The sequence below is a fragment of the Hyperolius riggenbachi genome, chromosome 4 (genome assembly GCF_040937935.1).
Source record: "Hyperolius riggenbachi isolate aHypRig1 chromosome 4, aHypRig1.pri, whole genome shotgun sequence".
Taxonomy (NCBI): domain Eukaryota; kingdom Metazoa; phylum Chordata; class Amphibia; order Anura; family Hyperoliidae; genus Hyperolius; species Hyperolius riggenbachi.
The window spans coordinates 180,660,218-180,680,604 of NC_090649.1; the positions used below are offsets into that span (position 1 = coordinate 180,660,218).

The window sequence follows — 20,387 nt, forward strand, 5'->3', positions numbered from 1 at the left end:
AAGTACTGGATGAGGACCTCCTTACCATAGCCAGAACACTGAAGATGGCTCATGGATGGGTGCAAAGACGAAAACATACTCCCAAGGGAGCAAATGAATGGTTTAAGTAGAAGCACACCAAGGTTATGAAGTGACCAGGCCACAGACCTTGATCCCATAAAAATATTTGGATAAAGCTGAAGCTTCAAGTTGTCAAACAGCAGCTGAGAAACAGAGGAGTGTGCCTAAATTCCTCCTGAGATATGTGCACACCTATTGACCAACTACAAGAAATGTGATGGCTAACAAGGGTTTCTCCACCAAATACTAAGGCCACATACACACATCAGACCATAGTCTTTTGAAACTGAAAGATCACAGACCAATCTAACCACCCTTCATGTAGTATGAGAGCCATACTCTACACAGTCTTTTCTATGGAGCTGAACTCCACATCAGAAAAAAATCTTTGCAAGATGCTGCACACACAGATGCTGTACAGACACAAAAGATCAGTATCTGCAAAAGATCTGTTCCTGCCAAAGATCTGTTCCTGCAAATTGCAATGATAGTCTATGAGATCTGCAGATCATCATACACACATGATTTAACTGACATTCATCTGCAGATCAGATCCACCAGGATGGATTTTTCAGATCTGCAGATGATTGCTTGATCTGCAGATGAATGTCAGTTAAATCATGTGTGTATGATGATCTGCAGATCTCATAGACTATCATTGCAATTTGCAGGAATGGATTTTTGACAGGAGCAGATCTTTTGCAGATACTGATCTTTTGTGTCTGTACAGCATCTGTGTGTGCAGCATCTTGCAAAGATTTTTTTCTGATGTGGAGTTCAGCTCCATAGAAAAGACTGTGTAGAGTATGGCTCTCATACTACATGAAGGGTGGTAAGATTGGTCTGTGATCTTTCATTTTCCAAAGACTATAGTCTGATGTGTGTATGAGCCTTTAGTCATGTTTTGATTGGAGATCAAATACTTATTTAACTCAATGACATGCAAATCAATGTCTGAATTTTCTGCAATGTTGTTTTTGTTATTTTATTTTATTTTATTTTGGTTGGTATTCTGTTATATCATAAAAATATCATAAAAATGTCTAACTGTTCTTTTCGTTGTAAGTGAAGAAACTTACACATTTAGCAGGGCATCAAATCATTATATTTCACACTGTGCTGGCAGTACCAGTACATACTTCTCTCTGTATCAAGTTTTTAATATATTTGTGCATCACCTGACCCTAATGTTTTAAAAAGAATATCAGTCAAATTAAAAGGTTTTCCCTATTCTAGTCTGAACCTCAGCTGGTGTTGGTTTAGCAAAGAAAAGGTACAAAATCCAGCACTGTTAGAATAATAATAATTAGATGAAGTTTTATTCCATTGCAAAGAAAGTGTGACATGCTAATCTAAGTTATTTCATATCCCAGTCTTATTCATTATTATTATTAATGTAGACCAGTCCATGTTTTCATGTAAGCTGCATTACTTCGTTTCTAGTTTCTCCAAACATCCAGGAGATAAATGGCTACCTACTTAGAGAACCTTCTTAAGGTACCCCCTCCACATTGTTTTATCTTTTAAAGATCAAAGGTTGTCTTTAGAAGGATATACTCATTAAGAAGTCAGTTGATCGAAATATAGAGGGTAGTTTAGTTAACGGTATTTTACATATCAAAAAATCTAAATTCAAATATTGTAAATAAAAAAATATAATACATTTTGTTTGCAAATCCAATACTAAAAATTAATTGAAGTAAAATCAATTAATGGATGCGCACCTGTTCCAAACCACCAATTAGACCTTGAGTTTTCACAAGGAGCATATTTATGTTTCTATAATTATGTTTCAGTAATTATTTTGACCTTTAGTTACCAAAGGGAAATACTGAATTCTATTTAAAACCTTATAACACTTCAATATACTGTATGTTTCATAGCTGTAGATTGCAAACTAACCAGAATGTGTATCTTACATTGAAAGCTAGATCTACTCGTAAATAGTTGACACTAAATTTTACATTAGCCTGATAAGATTAGGGTTCCTCTTTAATTTATGTATTTATTGTATTTCTAAAGCGCCAACATATTAAGCAGCACAGTGTTTTAATTTGTTTCTATTTAAAATGCCTATTTTAAATAACATATACTGTTTATGCATATTTAATTATACATAGCTTACCAGAATTGCTAATTTTGGATTTGTATACATGCACATAATGTATCATAGGGAAAGATGTGCTGAAAGAGTGGCACACAAGAGGCAATTTGTATCAAAACACAATTAACATTGCCCTTAAAAAAACACCTCTCTTAGGCCACTTACTAGTTGATGAATCGTGAATTTGAGATTAGTCAGTCTCACTGTGAAGATCTGGAACTAGCATTTATCTACCAGTCATCAGTAGCTTTCCTGATTATTATTATTGGTTTCTTTAGCGGCATCACCTTCTGTGGTACTCCTACAAAGTGAGAAATAAAAACAACAATTATAAAAGCAATATGTAGAGAGCCATGCCCTCTGTAAACTTAAAATTTAAAGTATTAAGGAATGAAAATGTTACAGCAATAAGAAACAAGCCGTATTTCATGAGGTGTTGATTATCTGAGTCACATTCAAAGAGATTTATTAGTGGGTGGAGGGAACTAGCTAGCTAGGTCAGATTGTATGCTTGCTTGAAAATGTCAGTCAAAAGGGTGTATAAAGGTGTGTGTGTGTGGGGGGGGGGACACTTTGTTAATGATTACCACTATTCAAAGTATCTATAGAAGTGATTATTAAGAGCACAGGACTAATAAAGAGCTAATACTGCAGTTGAGGGAGGGCCCTTTGGTGCCCCTTTGGCCCATCGGCTCAGATGCGGTTGCAACCTCTGCAACCCCTATTGCCTCTGGATTTGACTCACAGCAAAGGACACGACACAGCTATTTTAAAACTAGTACAGATGCCTCAGCATTTGAACAAATACATATTTAACCATTTAAAACTAATAAACAAAGAAAACCTTGGGCTCTTTGCAGTTACCAAACTCTCCAACATTAGGTGCTGGTTTGCTGTGATGTTCCTTCCTATCACTAAGGGAAAGGGAAGAGGAGGTAATAGGGGGGCTCTAGGAGGGAACATCACATCACATCAAGCCCGCCTCTTTCTGTCTAAAGCTTTGACTTTAGTCAAAAGTCAAAACTATTGAAGGGGTGATTATGGGAGCCCAGGAGAATGAGAAAGGGAATGGGTAGTACACACAGGTATGTGGCTCAGGCATGAATATACCTTGATGCTTACCTTCAATAGCTTTGCCTCAGGTCAGGTGTGCTTTAAGTTTATAGAAGCAAGAAGACAGGAGAGAAAAAGGAAGAAATACACAGATGAAAATGACATACAATTCTTTTTATAAATAGGTAGGAGGTACAAAAATACCCACTTTCCCTATTAACCTTGGCTATCTGGGTGTTCCCTTATTAATAAAGTGTTCTCTAGATTCTGCCAAAAGTCACCCAGGGCTCTATCCACAACCATGGGGGTAGTTAAACTATCCTCCATGAGCACAATGTGGGGATGGCCCCCTTGTCCTTGATATGGTTGGGGGCCTTGCAGGAGAGGAAAATTATATCTGCCCCTCTCCTGCTGAGTCTGCTTTATGTCATGGACCATGTGAGCTAGTATGGTTAATATGGCAGAGCCCTAAGCAATCTCGTTCCGGCATCTTGGCCATTCCAGCCAGCATGAGGGTCAAAGAATTAAGGAAATCTGGATAAGAAGGGCTGTTTATCTTTAGAGATGTAGTGAACGGTTTGCCAGCAAACGGTTCCAGGCGAACTTTAGTGGTTCGCATTCGCCTGCACCAGGCAAACTTTTGCGGAAGTTCGATTCGCCCCATAATGCACTATGAGGGTCAACTTTGACCCTCTGCATCACAGTCAGCAGGCACATTGTAGCCATTCAGGCTACACTAAGCCCTGGAGCCCCACCCCCCTTATATAAGGCAGGCTCCGACGGCCATTAGCCTCACTCGTGTGCCTGCTAGAGACAGACTAGAAAGTATATAGTGGAGCACTCCTCTTTGTAAGCGATGTGATGTGCCTCGGTTAGGCCAGCCACACTCTGGCTTGTAACAGATTTCCAATGGATGAAACCGGCACCATCTGGTAAATATAAGCTCTTTTTATTTGCAGAAACAGCTATTACAGCGATGTTTCAGGGCCACCGCCCCTTTATCAAGCTAAGCTGTCAGCAGTATACCACATTCTAATGTGCACAGCACTTTTATACCCAGCATGATGGGACATTAACCAATGAAATAAATATACATATCGTATCCAATCATATGGTCCATCCTCAAAGCGGACCTGATGGGGAACTATGCAGGTTAATCCCAATAGGTGTGTTCAAATATGCATACACCCCCCTCCCACACTTAACATCAATGTGGGCGGCAAGGGACAGCCTCTGTGTCCAGAAATGCCTTGCCATGTCCCACACCAGGCCGCCCGTCCAGCGGACCTGATGGGGAACCCGCAATCGTGACGTGTGCGGAGACAACATCACGTGATTCCGCCCACGTTTCCCGGAGGGCTAACACAGACAGCAAGATTATCGCCGCTCTGTGTTGCAGATAGAGATGGGGCATGTCCCTCCAGCCCACATCAATGGGGGAGACTCACGTCACATACACAACTAATGTAAACAAAGCAGCTGTCCGTGTTGCCTATAAATCTACAACCTACGTGCAGAGATGCAAACCAGGAGAAAAGAAAAAAAAGATGATGCAGGTGAAGAAGAGAATACCTCCATTCTAATAAATCAAAACTGCACATCAATATTATAAATACATTATTGTGAAGTACCGCTGATTAAATATACGGACATAATGTATTTATAATATTGATGTGCAGTTTTGATTTATTAGAATGGAGGTATTCATCCATCCATTCATCCGTTTTCATCCATTGGAAATCTGCTAGAGACAGACTAGGGACAACTGCTGCAGACTTGTTCTTCTAGGGACAGATTAGTTAGGTTCTTGGCTGCTTAGCTTGCTCCTGGCTGATTATTATTGCTTTTATAGCACCCCTCAACAGATCTTTTCAGAGCTCGTCCTGTACTTTTTTTTTTCTGTGTGTCAAACTGACACTTTTGTTGCATGCACAACCTTGCTAATTGATAGTGTGTGTGCCACTGCCAGCAGCCCAGCACATTCAGTTACTACCTGTGTGTGTGACAGGGAGCTGCACATTAATACCCAGTACTGCATATACCCAGTACCTGTTGTGTTTACTTAACCCACCTCATCACTGCATATACCTAGCTTTGTGTTGAGTGAACCCAGCTCACTGCATATAACTACCTGTTGTGTTGAGTGAACCCACCTCACTGCATCTAAGTACCTTTACTGTTCAGTGAACCCACCTCACTTCATCTAACTACCTTTTGTGTTGAGTGAACCCATCTCACTGCATCTAAGTACCTTTACTGTTCAGTGAACCCAGCTCACTGCATCTAACTACCTGTTGTGTTGAGTGAACCCACTTCACTGCATCTAAGTACCTTTACTGTTCAGTGAACCCACCTCACTGCATCTAACTACCTGTTGTGTTGAGTGAACCCACCTCACTGCATCTAAGTACCTTTACTGTTCAGTGAACCCACCTCACTGCATCTAACTACCTGTTGTGTTGAGTGAACCCACCTCACTGCATCTAAGTACATTTACTGTTCAGTGAACCCACCTCATCACTGCATCTAACTACCTGTTGTGTTGAGTGAACCCAGCTCACTGCATCTAAGTACCTTTACTGTTCAGTGAACCCACCTCACTGCATCTAACTACCTTTACTGTTCAGTGAACCAACCTCACTGCATATAACTACCTATTGTGTTGAGTGAACCCAGCTCACTGCATATACCTAGCATCCCCCCAAGATGGACAAAATGGACAAACCAGGTAGAGGAAGAGGTAGAGGCAGACCCAGAGGAAGGCCACCAGGCACCTGCAGGTCTGTGCGAGGTGGTGTTGCTGTGATTTCGTGTGGACCTGGCCCAAAATACAGTGCTCAGAAGAAGGCACGTGCCATCACCTCCCAAGATCAGGATGTGCTTGACTATTTAACACAGAACACCTCATCTCCCGCAGCCACCAGCGCTACAACAAGCACCACATCCGCTGCATTTGACACTTCGCAGGAGTTATTTGGTGGTGGTGGTGAAATCACTGATTCCCAGCCACTAGTGCACCAACAAGAAGAAGGCGCAGGTACACCACCTCATACATCTGAGTTAGGTGGCAATAGTATGGGCATAACGTGTGAGGAGGGGGATGATGAACCACCTGAAGTTGGTGCAGTTGAGGAGGTGTCTGAGGAAAGCGAAGCTGGGCAGGAGGATTATGATGACGATTATACGGATGCCACGCATGTTCCCAGTAGAGGAGATGACCAGGGGGACAGTTCAGAGGGGGAGTCAGAGAGGAGTAGGAGGAGACTACTCCATGATATAAGCAGAGGGAGCTCATCCTCAGAAACAGCTGGGGGCAGTGTCCGGCACCATGTATCGCCAGCTATGGACAGCCAACCAACATGCCCTTCAACGTCAGCTGCTGATGCCACCGTAGTGCCATCACCCCAGGGGGGCTCTGCGGTTTGGAAATGTTTTAACATGTGTGTCTCAGATTGGAGCAAAGCCATCTGTTGTCACTGCCAGCAAAAATTGAGCCGTGGAAAGGCCAACTCTCATGTAGGGACAAGTGCCTTACGAAGGCACCTGGAGAGAAGGCACAAAAAGCAATGGCAAGAACACCTGAGGAAAAGCAGCACCCAAAAGACAAGCCACCCTCCTTCTCCTCTTCCTCCTTCAGGTGCATCGTCTTCATCCGCTTTCTCCCTTGCATCTTCCCAGCCACCCTCCTCCACACCGCCTCTTCCCTTGAGCGGTTCCTTCTCCTCTGCCCACAGCAGTACCCAGCTGTCCGTGAAGGAAGTATTTGAGCATAAGAAGCAAATGTCTGCCAGTCACCCTCTTGCCCGGCGTCTGACAGCTGGCGTGGCGGAACTATTAGCTTGCCAGCTATTACCATACAAGCTGGTGGATTCGGAGTCTTTCCGTAAGTTTGTGGCCATTGGTACACCGCAGTGGAAGATACCAGGCCGCAATTATTTTTCACAAAAGGCCATACCCAAACTGTACCGTGCAGTTGAGAGGCAAGTGGTGTCATCTATTGCGAAGAGCGTTGGGTCAAGGGTCCACCTGACCACAGATGCCTGGTCTGCCAAGCATGGGCAGGGCTGCTACATTATGTACACAGCCCATTGGGTCAACCTGGTGACCGATGGCAGCAAGCAGGGAGCAGCGGACCGACTTGTCACACCTCCATGGCTTGCAGGCAGGCCTCCAGCCACCTCCTCTCTGCCTGCTACCACCTCTTTGCTGTCGTCATCCTCCTCCTCCTCCTTGGCTTGTGCCGCGATCTCCTCTCGAGCTACACAGCCCCCGCACCCCAGGGCCTACGCTGCATGCCAGGTACGACGGTGTCACGCAGTGTTAGACATGTCTTGCCTCAAAGCGGAGAGTCACACTGGAGCAACTCTCCTGGCTGCTCTTAACAAACAGGTGGAGCAATGGCTGACCCCGCACAAGCTTGAGATCGGCAACGTGGTGTGTGACAACAGCAGCAATCTCATTTCTGCGTTGAGTTTGGGAAAGCTGACACACGTACCCTGCATGGCACATGTGCTGAATCTGGTCGTGCAAAGATTTGTGTCCAAGTACCCAGGCTTAGAGGACGTCCTGAAGCAGGCCAGGAAGTTGTGTGGGCATTTCAGGCGCTCTTACATGGCCATGTCACGCTTTGCGGACATTCAGCATAGAAACAACTTGCCGGTGAGACGCCTGATTTGCGATAGCCCGACTCGCAGGAATTCCACCCTGCTGATGTTTTTTTCTCTGCTGCTAGACCAGGGGAAAGCCGTCACCCAGTACCTGTATCATTACAGTACAAGGACACAATCTGGGAGGATGGGGATGTTGTGGCCCAAAAACTGGACACTGATGCAAAATGCAAGCAGGGTCATGGAGCCCTTTGAGGAGGTGACCAAACTAGTGAGTCGCGCTGAGGGCACCATCAGCGACTTGATCCCCTACACCTAATTCCTGGAGCATGCCGTGCGTAGAGTGGTGGATACAGCTGTGGAGTAGCGTGAACAAGAACAGTTACAGCAGCAGGAGTCGTGGGAGCGATTTACATCCGAACCCATTTCCACAACACCTGCGGCAGCACAGAGGGGGGAGGAGGAGGAGGAAGAAGAGGAGTCGTGTGGGGAAGGAGAGGAGTCAGAATCTGATGATGGTGATGAGGAAGGTGTTTCTGTGGAGGAGGAAGAGGCGGCGGAAGAAGAACAACCGCGGCAGCTGTCACAGGGGGCTTCTGCTGCTTCACGTTCCCATGGTATTGTTCGTGGCTGGGGGGAGAAAGAGGAGTTGCGTCCCGTCACTGAGGAAGAGCAAGAGGAGATGAAGAGTACGTCTGCATCCAGCTTTGTGCAGATGGCCTCTTTCATGTTGTCCAGCCTGTTGAGGGACCACCGTATCAAAAAACTCAAGGCGAATTACCTGTACTGGGTGGCCACGCTACTAGACCCTAGGTACAGGCACAAAGTGGCGGACCTGTTACCAACTCAACAGAAGGCGGAAAGGATGCAGCACTTGCAGAACAAGCTGTTGATGATGCTTTACAATGCGTTTAAGGGGGATGTGGCTGCAGAACGCAATCAAGGTACCACTGGTAGTAACCCTCCTCCTCCCAAGTCCACGCAGGCAAGGACAGGAGACGCTCCAGCAATCTCAGGGTGATGTCGGACATGCGGACGTTCTTTAGTCCAACTCCTCGCCATAGTCCTTCCGGATCCACGCTCCACCAACGCCTGGACTGGCAGGTAGTGATGGGCGAACACCTGGATGTTCGGGTTCGGGAAAGTTCGCCGAACATGGCCGAGATGTTCGGCATGTTCGGGCCGAACCCCGAACTTTCCAAACATCCAGCTTTTGGGGGCCATATGGGGTCGCAGGCATAAGGGGGGAGCATGCCCCGATCGCGGGGGGGTTCGGAAATTCCCCCCACCCCCTCCGCTAGCGCTCCCCCCTCTGCCCGCTTCCCCATTCAAAAGTTTAAGCAAAGTACCTGTAGTGGATGGCCTGGCAGTGGGCGGCACTGTGGAGTGAGGAGGAGGAGTCCGGAGAGTGACGAGTTGAGGGAGGCCGGGCAGCGGGCGGTTCAGCGGAAGTACCCTTGTGGTACTTCCGCCCTTTCTCTGACCTCACGCCCGCTGCCCGGCCTCCCTCAACTCGTCACTCTCCGGACTCCTCCTCCTCACTCCACAGTGCCGCCCACTGCCAGGCCATCCACTACAGGTACTTTGCTTAAACTTTTGAATGGGGAAGCGGGCAGAGTGGGGAGCGCTAGCGGAGGGGGTGGGGGGAATTTCCGACCCCCCCCCCCCCGCGATCGGGGCATGCTCCCCCCTTATGCCTGCGACCCCATAGGGGGGCAGTATTCGGCCAAACAGGGCCCTGTTCGGCCGAACAGGGGCCCTGTTCGGCCCTGTTCGGCGGCCATTAGAAGTTCGGGGCGAACCCGAACTTAAAAGGCCGAACACCATCAGGTGTTCGGCCGAACGCGAACATCACCCGAACAGGGTGATGTTCTGCAGAACCCGAACAGTGGTGAACACTGTTCGCCCAACACTACTGGCAGGTAGCCGACTACCTGGCCTTGAGTGTGGATGTAGACACTGCGCGCAGCGACGACGAACCCTTGGACTACTGGTTGCGCAGGCTTGACCTGTGGCCAGAGCTGTCCCAATTTGCCATACAACTTCTCTCTTGCCCTGCCGCAAGCGTCCTGTCAGAAAGGACCCTCAGTGCAGCTGGAGGCATAGTCACTGAGAAGAGAAGTCGCCTAAGTCACGACAGTGTTCAGTACCTCACCTTTACTAAAATGAATGAGGAATGGATCACGGGGGGCTACTGCATGACCGAAGACTAAGTCAGTCCCCACACACAGCATCTCTGCCTGCAGGCCGCTTGCCTTCTCCGCCACCACCAACAGGGTCCACTAGCAGCGGCTGCTACACTAATTTTTCTGGTGCGTGTACATGCCTGCCTAATTTTTCTGGCTGCACTGCGGGCGGCTGCAACAAAAAAACAAAAGGCATGTACATGTGCCCATCCCCCTTCGTGATCATTACCTTGCCGCAGTGAAGGGGCTTGCGTATCACAATGAAGCAATGACCACCGTCTATATGAGTGTCTCCGGTGGGGGTGGGACACAAAAGATAATAAGGTTGTTGCTTCATTGTGGTAAGACCAAATTTGATCAGCTGGACAGTCACTGTTGTTCTATCATTGAGCTACCACAGCCCAGCGACCATATGGGCCTACACCCTCATTCTCTAACCTATCCTCTAAAATAACTAGTCACGGGGCAGCACGCCCTTAAAGTCTTTATGTTACTGGTTTTTGTTATGACACCTGAGAATATTCAAATGGCTGATGGAACTAACAGAAACCAAACGCTACATGGCTCATTTAAAGGGCGCTATGGAAATTCAACATTAAACCAAAACTACCTGGCACCCAATGTCTCACCACTCCCCAGTGACATCCTGATAAGAGACTGCTTTACACACTAATGGAGTTTATTGTTTACCAATATCTTGTATAATAAACAAGTCCCTGTTTCTGTAGCAGGGCCGAACGTTTTGTCCCTTTTGCTCAAATAAAAATGTACCTTGCACTACAAAATTGATTCCTTGGAACTGAATCACTGGTTCCCTACTTTTGATCAAGCAACATATCAAAGAATCTCAACCTTGTATTGGCTAGTCAAAATGAAAAAAAAAACCATCATGTGCAAATGCAACTCTTTGTGGAATAATGAATAAGTGACTTTTTTTTTTCTTATTTGAATTCATCTTCACTAGCTATTTTCAGAGTTTTGGGTGAGCATTGTTTGACTGTATGTTTTATTAGATCAAGGTACTGCGCACAAAAAATAGAAGATTGTCTATGAATGCTTTATATTTAATAATATGTTGTAAGCATTTTCTGTTGTGCAGTAAGCAATTCAATTATTTTTCTTCTGAAATGAATTAACTAAAGGCTATTGACTTCAATCAAGTTTTGTTTCTAGGGAATTGTAGTTCAATTGTACTTAATTAGAATTGAGCTTAGCAAATCTCTTCCTAGTCATGAAGGAAACCTAGGCATACATTGCTTGAATTTAAAATAAAGATAACTCTTGAAAAGAGTGTGCTATATCATAATGTATAAATAACATTCCACTGGGGGAGCGTTGACATTTTTTTGCTCATCTAAAGAATTTCAAAACCAACAACATTTATTTAAGCATGCAACCAATATCAATGAAAAGGAATTATCTTAGGGTGTAAACAACAGATAGGATTGCAGACAGGGAACCTGATTTACTGAGTAAAAGGCAGGTGTGTAAGGTGATCAAAGAGCAGCCTGAAAGAAAAAAGACAACAGGAGCCCAAATAGTGCAGTATGTCACAACTGTGTTAAGTGCAAAAATGTAACTAGTAGTACTTACATACAGGGATGAGCAGAAATGACGCCAGTGCAAATTTACATTGTAGTTCCCATCTACGCATTGTAGTTCGTAGGTGACGTTTCAAAACTAAACAAAGTACTGCTACGCGTAGCTTACGCCCACTATGCGTAGTTAACGTGTGTGCTGCATAGTGAACTACAAATGCATTACTTGCATCTAATTTTCCGCTTGCGATTGTATGCTTACAAATTTTCGCATTGGAAAGGGGAATGTACGCATAGAAGAGTTCCCGGTATCAGCATGAAAAAGAGAAATTAATGCGTAACATTTTCTGCATACAGGCATAAGCATCCACATGCACTACGTTTCGCACTACGTGTAATTGCGTATTTTAATGCGTAGTCTACAAAATGCATACGAAGCAAATATTTGATTTCAAAGCCATAGTTTGGCAAGGCAAGTTTTGGGTACCGAGTAAAGGGATTGAGAGGCACAATTCTAGATCCTTTAAATTATCATGATGTGGCAAATCCTATTGCCAAGCAAGATATACTGTAATCACATTCTGCCTGGCCTGGGATTCTGTTGAGATGGACTTTCACTCATCTCTGCACATAATGAGCAGCTACAATTATCACCAAACCAATGAATAAAGAATAGAGAATGCATATTTCTATATTTATTCCAGATATTGCAAATGCATGCCACTAGGATAATTTCTAAAAAAAAAATATGTACTGTGGCAATTCAATGCCTAAGAAATAAAATTTTTAAAACTGTGTGCATGTTTATAATATAAAAGCGTGACCTAAAAAAAAGATAAAAATAGCATTGGGAGAAGCACAATTGCTCCAATGCTGAGAGACAAATGGTTCTTCTCCCCTTTATTTATCTAATAAAGTGCCCACATCTTCCATGGCACTGAATAGAGTAGGAAACAGTAAATAGTGGGAACTATTCACATAAATAGTCCACGCTCAGGAGAGTCACACATCCATCAACACAAGTATAAAATACATAGTTAAAGAGGAACTTCAGCCTAAACAAACATACTGTCATTAAGATACATTAGTTATGTTCATTAAAATAGATAGGTAATAAAATCTCTTACCCACCCTGTTTAAAAAATAAAAAACAGGCAAATGTTTGTGATTTCGTGAGGGCAGCCATCATTTTGGTTGAAAGGAGGTGAAAGGGAGCATGAGACACAGTTCCAACTCCTCTGTGTCCTGATCACCCCTCCCAGTTGCTAGGCAACAAGAACAACATCAGAAATCCCATCATGCCTTGCACAGTATCAAGGGAAAAATGCCCGGGTAGTTTTCTTTGATGGGGCGGAGTTTAGCCGCCAAAAATGAGGCTTGGGTAAAAAAAACAAAGTTCTGATGCTGTGAAACTGTTAAATAAACACCAAGCCTTTCCAGTGCTGTTGAGTAGAGTTTTAGTCTGGAGGTTCACTTTAACATTCCTGGCAATACAGGAATGGGTATAGAAGACATAAGAAACATTAAGGGAGTACCTTGCCTTTCTCAGCTAACAATCTAGAGGGTAAAGGGGTGGAGACTAGTTGAGGAGAAAAAAAAAGATGCTGGCATAAGAGGCGTTGAGCCTAAACCTCTGAATGTGAATAGGGTGAGAGGGATATGGAAGCTGCCATATTTATTTCTAATGCAAATTTCCTGGTTATGTTGCTGATCATGTGCCTCTAATACATTTAACCATATACCCTGAACAAACATGCAGATCAGGTTCTTGACTGAAGTTTGACTGGATTTGCTGCATACTTGTTTTAGATGTTTGATGCTGATACTACTGGCGCATGGAACATCAGAAGGCTTTCTGGCTACTGATATTGTTTAAAAGGAAATACATATGACAGCCTGCACATCCCTCTCCTTCTGGTGTACTTTACATAGAGATCTTAGAGCAGGGATAAAGGAGGAGGAGGAATGCTGTGGAAAGAGGTAGGAGGAAATAGGATCAAGAGCACAGGTAGTAAAATGGGATTCTAAGATTAGAGAGGCGAGAGATTATTCAGTGATTGTACAGTAGTTAGAGAAGATTTAAGCAGAGAAGTACAGGCTAGGGATGAGTGAGCACAATTTTAAAGTTTGGTCTCATGGGCATACAGCCTCAATCTTGCTTAGCGAGATTTTTTTGTGAGATCGACAGCCAATGAAGTCATATAAGGTGAGAACAAAGATTTTCCATAGAGACATATATAGAAGCAAAATGACCATAAATAGAAGTAAAAGTGTTAGTAAAATTGTGTGGTGTGATCAGTTTTAGCCCTTAGCCTGGATGTTAAACTTTTTGACTGGCAAATATACTATATAAACAATCATAGGTAGAATCAAACCAGTCATGAAAACAATAGCTTTACTTTAATTTACTGTTGCTTTTCTAATCAAATGTGCCAGTTACATGAACCTGATTTGTGAGATTTGCACAGACTGGGCCAGATTTATCAAGAGTGTCTGAGACAAAATATTAGTAGGTTTTTAGAAATCCATGCAGAATTGTCTCAGGCATCTTAAGAAATCACTAGATAGTGCAGATTCCTTCTTAAACTGTAAGGAATAGAAGGAGCTAGGAAGGTCTCTCAGACAGTGCAGTGTGTGAGGGGAATTGCTGTTGCTGAGGTAACCAACACACCTGCTGTCAGCAAGCTCTGAGTGAGGGGGGAGGAGCCCTTCACAAATCACATCTAGCCTGCACTGTCTTTAGAACTGCTAATGAGCACTTCTTATCTGCAGCAGTTAAGGAATGGATTTACACTTTTCTTAACTGTAGTAGCTCTAGAAATCCTCACTAAACTGCCGCTATTACATGGGCTTTGGGAAGGTTCTTACTATCATGCAGAACTGTTCTTCTGCTGGTTAGAACAGTTTTAGAAGAAAAAACTGTCGGTAATGCGTTGATAAATCTCCCCCACTGATTGGCAGTTTGACAAAAATGTTGCCAATGTTATCAGTGAAATCTTTTGCAAATTCTTAAGTTGATAGGCAGGGAGATAGAGAAGGGGTTGGGGAACAGAAAAGAGAAATATAATAATAATAACAATAATAATAATTGTATAACACTTTTTTCCTGTCGACTCAAAGCACTTGAGAGCTGCAGTCACTAAGCATACACTCAGTAGGCCAACTAGCAGCATTAGAGAGCCTTTCCCCAAGGACTCCTTACTGAATAGATACTGTCCTCAGCCAGGATTTTAACCCTGGACCCAATGTCCAAGGTGGTACCCTTAAAAGGGCTAACCAAAAGAGATCACAGTGGAATAGTAGATAGCACCCTCAACTTGCAGTGCTAAGTCCCTGGTTCAAATCCCAGCCAGGGCACTATCTGCAAGGAGAATGTATGTTTGCCCCGTGTCTGTGTGAGTTTCCCATGACCACTCAGGTTTCCTCCCACATCCTAAAAAACAGATGAATAAGTTAATTGTCTTTTCGCTAAATTGACAATAGACTACAATTGACAAGCACTGCAGAAGCATGGACAAGCACTGCAGAAGAGACCAGTGCTAAATAAAGGCTAAATAATAATAAACAATATTTTTTGAATTGTGAGACTGAGACGATAGGAGCAAAGAGAAATATGACTGCTTTTAATGCATCCCTAAAGTCATTAAGAGCTAAAGTCATTTCTTTGCTTTGTTTTTCTCTAAGGCAGCGTATCTACTCTAGAGCATCTTTAATGGAGTCTAGTGTCTTTGGTCAGCCACTTCTGGTGATTGACATGATGTGGTCAGGCATTCGTAAGGGGAAGCAAACGTATCTAAAGGTGGCCAAACAACATACAATGTTTTTAAATATCTGTTCAATTCAAGAATAGCAATCAATTTTTCTGAGTGATTGTAACAATTAAAAAATCTGACCAATGTACCAGACACCTATGTAAAAAAAAATTTTATTAGCCCAACTTGTTGTCTGTCACTTGACAGGAAACTTGAAAGGCAGCCTATTTGGTCAATCAAAGTGTGGGGATAATGTCCTTTAAAGTGATTGGACCCGCAGGGGTTTAGGGCAGGATGAGTAGAGCCCTTGTTATTGCCAGTTAGCAGGCATAAGTGCGTAGCGCAACTCTGCGTTTTATAGTGTAACTGATAAGGCATGTTAACTCTGTTAAGACATGTTAACTTTGATAAGGCACGTTATTTGTTATAGTGAATCAACCCCATTACCTCTTATCCTCAAGCCTCCCCATATCCTAGAGCAGGAAGAGGAAATCATCCTGTGCATCATGCCTATTAAGTACAGCTCAGTAATCTAAACAACCACCATGTTTAATGGTGCCTGCAACAATGCATTTTCAAGACAATATCATGTTCTAAAATCAACAGCATCCGCTATTAGATGGCAAGCATGATGGCCTTCTTCGGGAATATATATAGCTCCAAGTTTAATTTTCTCAGGGACATGCTTGCATCTCTGCTGCTTTAGGGAATTCTTAAATGTCTGGAAGAGGCAAATCAACCCCCAAAGGCTTTTCCTTCTTCTTTGTGCATGCCACAAGCCTACCAAACAAACACATTTTGTACAACTTTATAGCATGCTGTAACTTAAGATATTTTCTGGATATAAACTATAGAAAACATTTATAATGTCCTTTTTTTTTTAGATTATTGCCCCCTAAAATCATCTAAGATAAACTTGTTTTTATTTTCAAGGTACCGCCCATATTTAAAGCCAAGTGGGTTGTTATTGGCCAGGATTGGTTCCCTATGCTGACAGGTTCTGCTGTCTTGGACACCCAACTAGAGTTGAGCTGAAATTTTCGTAATTTCGCATTACTATAATTACGCATGCGAAATTTGCGATTACGATGCGAAATTAGCGTAGCGAAATTGCCATTAAAATCGTAATTGAAAATACCGTAAGCGTGATTTTCAACGCGAAATTTCGCGTTTCGTTCATGCCGTAATTTCGCATTAAACGCTACCGTAATTTCGCGTTAAACCGTAACGCTCCGTATAATATAAAAAAGCCGCCGACTTTAAGGGTTAATAGCAAAGCCCCCTTAAATGCTAAGAGCCTCAAATTTGGAGAATATATTAAGGAGATCAGGAGTAATAAGAGGAAAATTTTTTTTTTCAAAAAGACCTTATAGTTTTTGAGAAAATCGATGTTAAAGTTTCAAAGTAAAAATGTATACATTTAAAAACCCGCCGATTTTAACGGTTAATAGCAAAGCCTGCTTAAAGTTTAGGAACACCAAATTCCTAGGGTATATTAAGGGGATCAGTGGGAATAAGAGGAAAAAATTTTTTTTCAAAAAGACCTTATAGTTTTTGAGAAAATCGATTTTTAAGTTTCAAGGGCAAAAATGTCTTTTAAATGCGGAAAATGTCAGTTTTTTTTTGCACAGGTAACAATAGTGTATTATTTTCATAGATTCCCCCAAGTGGGAAGAGTTTTACTTACTTCGTTCTGAGTGTGGGAAATATAAAAAAAAAACGATGTGGGGTCCCCCCTCCCAGACCTCTTTAACCCCTTGTCCCCCATGCAGGCTGGGATAGCCAGAATGCGGAGCAGCGGCCGCGTGGGGCTCCGCACCCTGACTATACCAGCCCGCATGGTCCATGGATTGGGGGGTCTCGGAAGGGGAGGGGCAGCCAAGCTTTCCCCTCCCCCTCCGAGCCCTTGTCCAATCCAAGGACAAGGGGCTCTTCTCCACCTCCGATGGGTGGTGGAGGTGGAGGCCGCGATTTCCTGGGTGGGGGGTTCATGGTGGAATCTGGGAGTCCCCTTTAAAAAGGGTCCCCCAGATGCCCACCCCCCCTCCCAGGAGAAATGAGTATAGAGGTACTTGTACCCCTTACCCATTTCCTTTAAGAGTTAAAAGTAAATAAACACACAAACACATAGAAAAAGTATTTTAATTGAACAAAAAACATAACCACGAAAAAAGTCCTTTAATATTCTTAATTAACCATTAATACTTACCTGTCCCTTTAAATAAATGATCCCACGCAATATCCTCGGAAATGTTCTATCAGTTACAATGTAACAAAGTTATTGCAATGTAACAACTTTGTTACATTGTAACTACGCCGCACCCGACGTCACTCACCGCCGCCGCCGCCACCGCGTCTGCGCTGCAGGACCCGACAGAGCTCTGAGCTATATAGCTCAGAGCTCTCTAAGCATCTTTGTATTTGGGCTCCAAGGAGCCCCATTGGTCCTTAGCAGACCAATGGGGTTCCTTCTGATTTGAAGGAACCCCATTGGTCTGCTAAGGACCAATGGGGCTCCTTGGAGCCCAAATACAAAGATGCTTCTCAGAGCTCTGAGCTATATAGCTCAGAGCTCTGTCGGGTCCGTGCAGGACGCTAAGTCCCCGCCGGCTCCGCTGCCCTCCCCGCCTCTCCCACATGTCACCCACATGTCACCCACATGTGGGTGACATGTGGGTGACAGATGTGGGCGTGGTGGACAGCGGGAGCTGCGGGGACTTAGCGTCCTGCACGGACGCGTATGCGGCGGCTGAGCGGCGAGTGGCGTCGGGTGCGGCGTAGTTACAATGTAACAAGGTTGTTACATTGTAATAACTTTGTTACATTGTAACTGATAGAACATTTCCGAGGATATTGCGAGGGATCATTTATTTAAAGGGACAGGTAAGTATTAATGGTTAATTAAGAATATTAAAGGACTTTTTTCGTGGTTATGTTTTTTGTTCAATTAAAATACTTTTTCTAAGTGTCTGTGTGTTTATTTACTTTAATTCTTAAAGGAAATGGGTATGGGGTACAAGTACCTCTATACTCATTTCTCCTGGGAGGGGGGGTGGGCATCTGGGGGACCCCTTTTTAAAGGGGACTCCCAGATTCCACCATGAACCTCCCCCCCAGGAAATCGCGGCCTCCACCTCCACCGCCCATCGGAGGTGGAGAAGAGCCCCTTGTCCTTGGATTGGACAAGGGCTCGGAGGGGGAGGGGAAAGCTTGGCTGCCCCTCCCCTTCCGAGACCCTCCAATCCATGGACCATGCGGGCTGGTATAGTCAGGGTGCGGAGCCCCACGCGGCCGCTGCTCCGCATTCTGGCTATCCCAGCCTGCATGGGGGACAAGGGGTTAAAGAGGTCTGGGAGGGGGGACCCCACGTCGTTTTTTTTTTATATTTCCCACACTCAGAACGAAGTAAGTAAAACTCTTCCCACTTGGGGGAATCTATGAAAATAATACACTATTGTTACCTGTGCAAAAAAAACTGACATTTTCCGCATTTAAAAGACATTTTCGCCCTTGAAACTTAAAAATCGATTTTCTCAAAAACTATAAGGTCTTTTTGAAAAAAAAATTTTTCCTCTTATTCCCACTGATCCCCTTAATATACACTGGGAATTTGGTGTTCCTAAACTTTAAGCAGGCTTTGCTATTAACCGTTAAAGTCGGCGGGTTTTTAAATGTTTACATTTTTCCTTTGAAACTTTAACATCGATTTTCTCAAAAACTATAAGGTCTTTTTAAAAAAAAAATTTTTTCCTCTTATTCCTCCTGATCTCCTTAATATATTCTCCAAATTTGAGGCTCTTAGCATTTAAGGGGGCTTTGCTATTAACCCTTAAAGTCGGCGGCTTTTTTATATTATACGGAGCGTTACGGTTTAAGTTTAACGCAAAATTACGGTAGCGTTTAATGCGAAATTACGGCATGATACGACTGTAATGTGAAAATTACGCGAAAATTACGCTTACGCGAAATTTCGCGAAATCCTTCTTCATTACGATTATGTACTTACGGCCATAATCGTAATTACACTAATTACGCGAAATTTCGCAAAATCGTAATTAGGTCATTACGCTCATCTCTACACCCAACCTTGATGCTTGATGAAAGGATCAATATGGCTGGAAGGAGAGGCATGCACATGAGAAGCATTTAAAGAAAAATTAACTGAGACATATTTAGCATGGCTGTAACACATAATTTTAATACATTGGCCCATATACAATTAACTTTTTCTCATGAGTTTTTTCCTAGGAGATAATTTTTCATCTTCTATTTATAATAACTTTTCAGCACTTTGCAATTTAAAAAGTGCCAAAAAGTTGTTGAAGAAGTACTATCAAAACTATTTTAACTATGCTCATGTTTGCTGGTGGTTTAAAAAGCACTTGAACACGTTTTCAAATATCACTTTGGAGAAAACTCAGCAGAAAAAGTAAATTACATATAGGCCATTGTGTGTACAATGCGTCCATGAAATAGTGTGATATTCAGTGATGAACAGATACATGTTTGTGCACTTTTTCCTATTCATTTCATTGAGATCAGGTCAATCTTGATTCCCAATGCACAAAAAGCCTCTGAATTCTGCAGTTTAACATTGTAAGCACTTACTAGTTGGCCCTGGCAGTATGTGAACCACATACCACAGAGTGTTGATTGTGGCTGGGCTACAACTAGGGAAGATGATCTAAATTCCAATAGGGTAGGTGAATGAATTTCAATATGCTTATTCTGCCTGCCACTGAAAAGGAAGCTAAGCCCATACCTTGATTTGGTACATGCTAAAAGAAGATGTAAGTACTGTTTAACCACTTGAGGACCACAGTCTTTTCGCCCCTTAAGGACCAGAGCCTTTTTCTCCATTCAGACCACTGCAGCTTTCACGGTTAATTGCTCGATCATACAACCTTCCACCTAAATGAATTTTACCTCCTTTTCTTGTCACTAATACAGCTTTCTTTTGGTGCTATTTGATTGCTGCTGCGAGTTTTAGTTTTTATTATATTCATCAAAAAAGACATGAATTTTGTCAAAAAAATGACTTTTTTAACTTTCTGTGCTGACATTTTTCAAATAAAGTAAAATTTCCT

At 43.3% G+C, this 20,387-nt stretch overlaps 1 protein-coding gene and 1 long non-coding RNA gene across 3 annotated transcripts in view; one reads left to right on the forward strand and one right to left on the reverse strand.

Annotated features, from left to right (window-relative positions):
* Positions 1 to 20,387, forward strand: part of NAALADL2 (N-acetylated alpha-linked acidic dipeptidase like 2) — an 808,485-nt gene that overhangs the window by 441,639 nt on the left and 346,459 nt on the right. The window lies entirely within an intron of this gene.
* The window catches only part of LOC137571627 (uncharacterized), a 59,829-nt gene that overhangs the window by 1,574 nt on the left and 37,868 nt on the right, over positions 1 to 20,387 (reverse strand). For both annotated transcript variants that reach the window (XR_011031391.1, XR_011031392.1), the window contains exon 2: positions 2,330 to 2,465. This is a non-coding gene — a long non-coding RNA (uncharacterized lncRNA). The remainder of the gene's footprint in view (positions 1 to 2,329; positions 2,466 to 20,387) is intronic.